General features: G+C 35.4%; 1 pseudogene; it reads right to left on the reverse strand.

Moving 5' to 3' along the window:
* Positions 1 to 5: 5 nt before the first annotated feature.
* LOC139492986 (cAMP-regulated D2 protein-like) lies at positions 6 to 5,301 on the reverse strand (annotated as a pseudogene).
* Between the last annotated feature and the right edge of the window lie 2,837 nt (positions 5,302 to 8,138).

The following is an 8,138-nucleotide window of genomic DNA, read 5'->3' on the forward strand; positions in this document are numbered from 1 at the left end:
CAATTAACCCAAGCGTATGCGTATAACCCTGTTGTTGACCAATACTGGCACTGCTCTTTGTGGTAAAAATCGGTTACACCTAAGTTACTCTCCATCAGAGCAGTAGTATTTGGGAATGGTTGCCAACGATCGGAAAATGGTTTTCCAGTCTGTACGAAGTTTACAATTTCACGTCGTATTGTTTGTATGAAATCGTTGTCTGTTTGGGTAGGTTTGTAATAATGCTTTATTGCACCAAAAAATGCAATTACATCCCACGCATGAGCTGCGTAGCGAGCATCGTGAGGAATTCCAAAAGTTTCGAAGGGACTTGAGGTCGAGCTTTTGAAACATAATGGTAGATTGGAGAATCAAATGATGTTTGCATGTGTCCAGCTAACTCCATATTAGGACATGTGACCCGTAAGTCGGATGCCATAGATGTGTACTGGTATTCCGGACTTTCCACACCAGATGGATACAGTTCAAACACACGAGATATGTTCACTTCCGAAATTCACTTAGTCTGTCTGTTACCCTCTGCGTATAATTGTCCCAAGTCCATTGAGCAATGTCGGAAACAGCCGGGCCATCGTCTATTTCTTGAGCAGTTGTACCTACAAGATTAATTAAAATGTAAAATTCTACTATTTAATTTGATTTAAACCAAAAAATTAACCACTTATATAGGTATGTTATGAATATCTTTTTCTTGTTTCAGTTATCAATGTCTCAATCATACCTCAGTGGTTCAAACCGTTCTGAATCATAGGCACTTGTTTCTATCCATAGGAAGGTCGACTATTTATATATAGTCGACCTTCCTATGGATAGAAACAAGTGCCTGTGTTCTGAATATATCATCTCAACATAGACAAACAAACGCGGTAGTTGAGTCACTTATTGAAAGATCATGGAAAGCTAGAACAGTTGGTTTGAGTTGCCTTATTTTTTTTTAAAGCTAGTGTCATATATTTGCATAAGTTTATTACAATAGTTACAATAGTTTTGATACTTTTTGACGATTATAAAGTTATGACTTTCATAAAAAGAAAAATCAAGAAAATAAAATGAAAAATAAAATAAAATTAACAATTACATTACATTACTAAATAACGTCGTCTTGACGATCCCTACATTCCACATTTAAATAAGTCTGGAGCAGTGAATATGTTCAAGACACAAAAATAATTTATTCTTTTGAAGTTTTTTTTTTGAAGTTTTAGCTGGCACTTCTAATGGGTCATAACAGTGCCAATATATTACAGTTCAATTACGGTAGGAATCTAACATAAGCTTCCCCGGGACCCCGATACGACATTAGAGCCGACGATTTCCAGCTAAAAGGCTCACTATAAAAATAAGATTATTGTATGATAACGTACCTAGCGCACCTCACAAATATTAGTAGGTTTATTTTCAATCTTAAATAGTGTTCGCTGTAGAGGAACTTACTTATTATTACTGGTACATCAACCATTTGTCCTCGTTTCCAAGCCTCTGTTGGCGCCAACGGAAGTACGGTCCCTGTAACCATAAATCAAAACGTCAAACTTCGACATGTCATGTTATACAAACTGTTCATCAACTTAGAATGATTGGTATCTTGGAATGATTGGTAACTTGGAATGATTGGTATCTTAGAATGATTGGTATCTTAGAATGATTGGTAACTTGGAATGATTGGTGTCTTAGAATGATTTGTATCTAAGAATGATTGGTAACTTGGAACGATTGGTATCTTGGAATGATTGGAATCTTGGAACGATTGGTATCTTAGAATGATTGGTATCTTGGCATGATTGGTATCTTAAAAGGATTGGTATCTTAGAATGCTATGTAGGGTATAATGATTGGTATCTTGGAATGATTTTCTAAGAATGATTGGTATCTTGAAATGATCTGTATATTGGTATGATTGGTATGGGTATATGATTAGTATCGTACATGTAGAATTATCAGAATTTTGGAATGATTGGTATCTCGGAATGATTTGTATCTTGGGACGATTTGTATCTTGGAATGATTGGTAACTTGGAATGATTGGTATCTTGAAATAACTTGGTATCTTGGAATGATTGGTATCTTGGAATGATTGGTATCTTTGAATGATTGGTAACTTGGAATGATTGGTATCTTAGAATGATTGGTATTTTGGGACGATTTGTATCTTGGAATGATTGGTATCTTGGAATGATTAGTATCTTGGAATGATTGGTATCTTTGAATGATTGGTAACTTGAAATGATTGGTATCTTAGAATGATTTGTATCTTGGAATGATTTGTATCTTGGAATGATTAGTAAAATGGAATGATTGGTATCTTTGAATGATTGGTAACTTTAAATGATTGGTATCTTAGAATGATTGGTATCTTGGAATGATTAGTATCGTGAAATGATTGGTATCTTGGAATGATTGGTATCTTGAAATGATTGGTATCTTGGAATGATTGATATCTTAGAATGATTGATGTCTTAGAATGATTGATATCTTAGAATGATTGATATCTTAGAATGGTTTTCTAAGAATGATTGGTATCTTGAAACGATCTGTATATTGGTATGATTGGTATGGTGATTTTCTAAGAATGATTAGTATCTTGAAATGATCTGTATATTGGTATGATTGGTATGGTTATATGATTAGTATCGTACATGTAGAATTATCAGAATTTAGGAATGATTGGTAACTTGGAATGATTGGTATCTTAGAATGATTGGTATCTTGGGACGATTTGTATCTTGGAATGATTGGTATCTTAGAATGATTGGTAACTTGGAATGATTGGTATCTTTGAATGATTGGTAACTTGGAATGATTGGTATCTTAGAATGATTGGTATTTTGGGACGATTTGTATCTTGGAATGATTGGTATCTTGGAATGATTAGTATCTTGAAATGATTGGTATCTTTGAATGATTGGTAACTTGGAATGATTGGTATCTTAGAATGATTGGTATTTTGGGACGATTTGTATCTTGGAATGATTGATATCTTGGAATGATAGGTAACTTGGAATGATTGGTATTTTGGAATTATAAGCATAAGCATAACTATTTTTTACCAAAATTAACATCGCTATGATATTATGTTTTTGAGCAGAACGGGGACATATCACTCTTCAGAAAAGCTTTGGTTATTTTATTTATATAATGGCTTCCTTATCTTTGGCCTCTAAGGAACGACAATTTCAGCGCTACTCACCGTCAATCACTGGTAGAGCTCCATCAAAAAGGTCACGTGTTGGAAGATCATTTTGATCCGCCATTTCCCAGTACGGAAATACATCCCATGGAATGGCATTTAATACGTCATCTGCCGGAAGTTGCACCAGACAGTTAATGTCTGAACATCTTGTACTTTTCAAAAATACCAAGTTATCTTTGGACGCCTCAGCCAGAGTTTTGTTCATGACAGGAGACGCACTTAACATCCAGGCCTTATTAAAGAGTCCCTTCGCCATCGGTGACGCTAATAAAGCATAAATGCTTGTACCTCCAGAACTCTGTCCGAATACTGTCACCTAGATAAAAGAAACACAAAAACTATGATTTATTGGAACAGTATACGTGTCTTGGTCTCAAATAAGAAAAAGGGGGGGGGGGGGTCGAGCGTGTCTTGGATCGTAATTTGAGGATATTGAGCGATCACAAACATGTTTAACCCTGCCAAATATGTATGGGTCTGTCCCAAGCTGTCATATTTGTTTTTCGTAAAAATGGTTTTGTTATTAATCAGGCCGTTAATTTTCTCTTTTGAATTGTTTCTTATTTTCGCTGTCGGAGCCTAGTTTTATAGCCGATAATATATACGGTATGGGTTTTTCTCAATGTTGAAGTCCGTACGGTTGCCTATACATTTTTTGTAATTGCTTACAACCACTTCATTTGAACTTTGGTAGATAGTTGTCCCATTGGCAACCATAGCACATCTCCTTATTTTTATATTAGTTTTCATTACCCCAACTCCGAAAAGTCAATGCATCAAAGAAAATGCCATGGTCTTAATATTTTTGTCATTGAATATCTTTTTCATAAATGATGCAATTATACCTAACTTATGCAAAGGTGTCCTTTAATTGTTTTGGATATTTTTTTTATGCACTTTTCATTTCTTATGTTATAGAATATCTTATCTTTGGATTTTAAAACTTCTTGTTTCAAATATATCAGAGGAAATTATCTAAGTAACATATATCAGATGAAAATGTTGTAAGAAACGCGTGTCCGATGAAAATTGTTTAAGAGAAACTTATCAATTGAAAATTATTTTAGATAAACATATTCGTTGATTATTGATTATTCAAAAATAATCCCTCTATGTTTATTTTTATCCAATATATCTATAGAATGTTGAGTATTTTTAAATATCAAATACCAAATGCTCCTATTCTTCTCTGCCTCAAAAAGTGTTAGTCTATGCAAGTATGTTATGGAAACTTATTTGATCAGGTGTGGCCGGATACTCAGAAATGTTTTATAAATATAATAATAATTTACATAGTCAACCTTCTCCTACAATTTTACTCACCGAATTTTTATTCCCACCAAAATTATGTATGTTCCTTTGTACCCATTGGAGTGCCAGTATTTGGTCCATGAATCCGTAGTTCCCGGATGTTCGATTCGGAGACCTTTGTGATAGTAAATCCAATGCCATAAAAACCAAAAGCATTTAGTCTATAGTTCATACTAACATACACCATGTTTGTTGCCTTAACGAGCTCTTCAGAAGGACTATAGGCTGGCCAGTTTCCGTTCAAATAGTTTAAAAAACCGCCATGGATCCAAACCATTACATGGAGGTTAGCATTTTTATTAGTGTTTGGAGTCCATACATTCAAATAGAGACAATCCTCGGATCCAAAGGTTATACTTTTATTAACCATTCCCCTTTGATAGCAGAATTTCCGAACGTATTTGCTTTTAATGTTCCTGTCCAACAGTTCTGTGCGGTCTTTGATTTTGGAACTGGTGGCTTCCATCTTAAATTTCCAACAGGTGGTTCGGCGTATGGGATCCCTTTGAATTCGTTGACCGACGTTCCTATTCCTTCCACCGCTCCACAATCTGTTTCCACAACTGGATTATTAAGTAAGAAACTGTTTACGGCTATAATGCATAAGAATGTTTTAAATATCAACAAGTTTAACACCGAGTACATCGCCATTTTTTATTCATCGGCTGCTTCACTATCGAGATGCACATAAAAAGCATTAAAAGTAAGACGTAATAAGTTAGAAACCTTGTTATTTGATATATCTAACCTTGTCATAGTTTATACATGTAGTTCACTTAAACTCCTGATATAAATAATGTTACCATCATTTATACACGTGACAAGGCTAAGTGTTATTGGGGATAGAATTATTTACAAGGTTTTCATTAAAGTTTAACATTTATCATTAGGCGAAACATGGAAAAAAGTGACAGGAAAAGAGTGAAAAGATATAAATCAACGTGTATATAAGTATATCTGGGAAATGTTCTGGGACATGCTTGATGTTCAAGGATACATTATTATCTCTTCGTGTTAATTTCTAGTTGTAGGTTTGCTGTCTCAGTAAGATTTGCCAAATACGTGTATGTTTTTTTTTCACATTAAAATACTAAATAATATTTTTATCAAAGTGCTTTAAGTGAATTTTGTGAAGTTGTTCGTGTTAAACAGGTTGGGGACAACACGACACATGGGGCACTTTTTCCCAAATGAGTAACAATGATTATCCCTCAATTGAGCAATTATATTCATATTTGGGGTTGTATCAAGACTCACTCGCCGAGGACATTTTTGAAGTTTTTTTGTCATCTGCTTGACTACGAAATACTTTTCTTCCTCAAATTGGGGATGACATTTTTTTGTAGCGAAAAACTACAACCCCCGATAAACGGCCTTACTTCTCGGTAAATTAGATGGGAACTATACTAGTTGATCTTTTGGAAAATTAGCTGCATTTTATATAAATGCATGCCATTGAGAGTAAAAAGACTTAGTTCAGGAAAAATTGTGTAGCTAACCAAGCAGATACAAAAGTATGCTATTTGTCTTCTTCTTCCTATAATTTTGATACCCTCTAGTGTATTATCGCAAATGACTAAAAGGAAACATCTTTCAAACACACTATACATGTACACAAAGCCGGTAAAAAGCCATTGTGGTGTTAAATATAATGAGAACTGAAATTTCTAACACGAAGCAATGCAAGTGTCGAGGGGGGAGTCGACCTTTGAATCCTTTTAATCTGTAAACTGTAGCAGATGGTAGTTCATTCTACAAGACGAATTGCAGATGGAAAAAAAACTGATTGCTGGAGTGGTAATTTTGCATTCTCGAGTAGGGTAGTAAGAATCTGGTGTCATGTCCTCTTGTTGTTAATGCTTCACCCCTCGGTATTCAGTATTGCTCTGCCACGACGTTGGTTTTGCAAAAAGTGTCTTATTCCATCTTAGTCTATGGATCGATTTGATGTTCGTTATGCATATAGGTAGAGGTATTCCCGTAACAGTATGGACAACCGCAATACTTCTGATAGTTATACTACTGAATCATTTACCTTAAACGTCTTAAGGAAGTTCGCTACTCAGCTTTAAAAAAATGTATAGGTCCGTATGCTTGTTTTAAAGATACTAGAATACACCCCCGAAATCGCGGGCATATACAGCTTGTGAACTGTTGTAGGATGATGTTCGTAAAAGATAATTATGTATCATGAGAATTTCAGAAAAGGTATCAAAAGCACTCTCCCTTTTTCCAAAGTTCGATCTGTTAAATTCAACTATTTTCGCGTTTCTGGCCTCAGACCACAATTATTCTTCTCCTTTTCTACAATGCACCTTTTGGTAAAAGTCAAATTAAATTAAAAATTTGCACCGCTTCAAACATGAAATAAATGTAACTACTTATATATAGACCATTATTAGTCTTATAAAATATGCTTCTAGGACAATCGGATCCATCAGTGCTTTTCCTTTTGAGAGCCTTATTAACATGCCAAAAGTAGAATATGAATCTTGTATAAATGACTAAGACCGACGTAGGCTAATTTGAGGGTAGGTCGGAGGGGTCCTGATTCCGAAATCCCGGTCTTTAAAACATGAAATCCCGAGATGCAGAATTTAAAGAAATTCATATACCGAAATCGAAAAATATATTCCCGGATCCCGTATTGATCAATCCCCAGATCCTGAGCATAAAAACACCCGATCCCGAAGTCACGAAAAAGGTCCTGCCTCCCTCTAGTCTCTACCCTAGTACTTTCATTTTTGCCAAATCACTACTTTCACATTCAACAATAAATTGTTATGCCCCATTTATGTGCATTATGTTTTCTAGTCTGTACATCCGTGCGTTCGTTCATTCGTTCGTGACGAGTTTGTGTTCATTTAAAAATAAATACTGAAAATATATTTTTGCAGAAGCAAAGTTATGAAAATTAATCAGAGCTGCACACATTTTTAAAGAATCGTGTAGCAGTCATGTATACTCGTGTACGACCGAGTAGAGATCGAAGAGCGATCGAATGTGGTCGCGTAGAGATCGGGTTTTGGTCTTGTTTGTCTGAGATGTAAATATATGTATATAGAAGTCGCAGTGATCATGAAGCGATCGGGCATTGATCGAGTTAATCTTGACCACATATCGAGCAAAGACCGAAATGATCGAGAACTGATCGGTAAACTATTGGTATTCTGACTAAACTCGATCTCTACACGATCCTTTCCCGATCGATTCGATGGCTACTCTACGAATTCTCGATCTCTTCTCGAGTGACTGGCTTCTCTATCCCTACTCTAATGATTTTGACATGTCAAAAACTCTCGGGTAGAAAGCCAGATCGATGACGACAAAGGTAGACCACCCCGAACAGTCTTGTCGATTGAGATAGACCAGTCACCCGATCGGTTAATTTGTCTTGATCAAGATTGGTCGAGTTGGTCTGATCGGCAGTGTGAACCTAGCTTTAATCACTATTCGCAGTAACTTAATATACTAGTATATATATAAATGAACTCGGGCGATTTAGTCGAATAGCTTGACAATGATGGTCTGGGGAAAATGTACATGTAAACACTAAATCACTATTCGCAACAACTTGTTATATAGATGAACCCGGGATGAATTAGTTTAATAGCTTGGCATTCATAGGCGGACCCAG

The sequence above is a fragment of the Mytilus edulis genome, chromosome 10 (genome assembly GCF_963676685.1).
Source record: "Mytilus edulis chromosome 10, xbMytEdul2.2, whole genome shotgun sequence".
NCBI classification, from domain to species: Eukaryota; Metazoa; Mollusca; class Bivalvia; order Mytilida; family Mytilidae; genus Mytilus; species Mytilus edulis.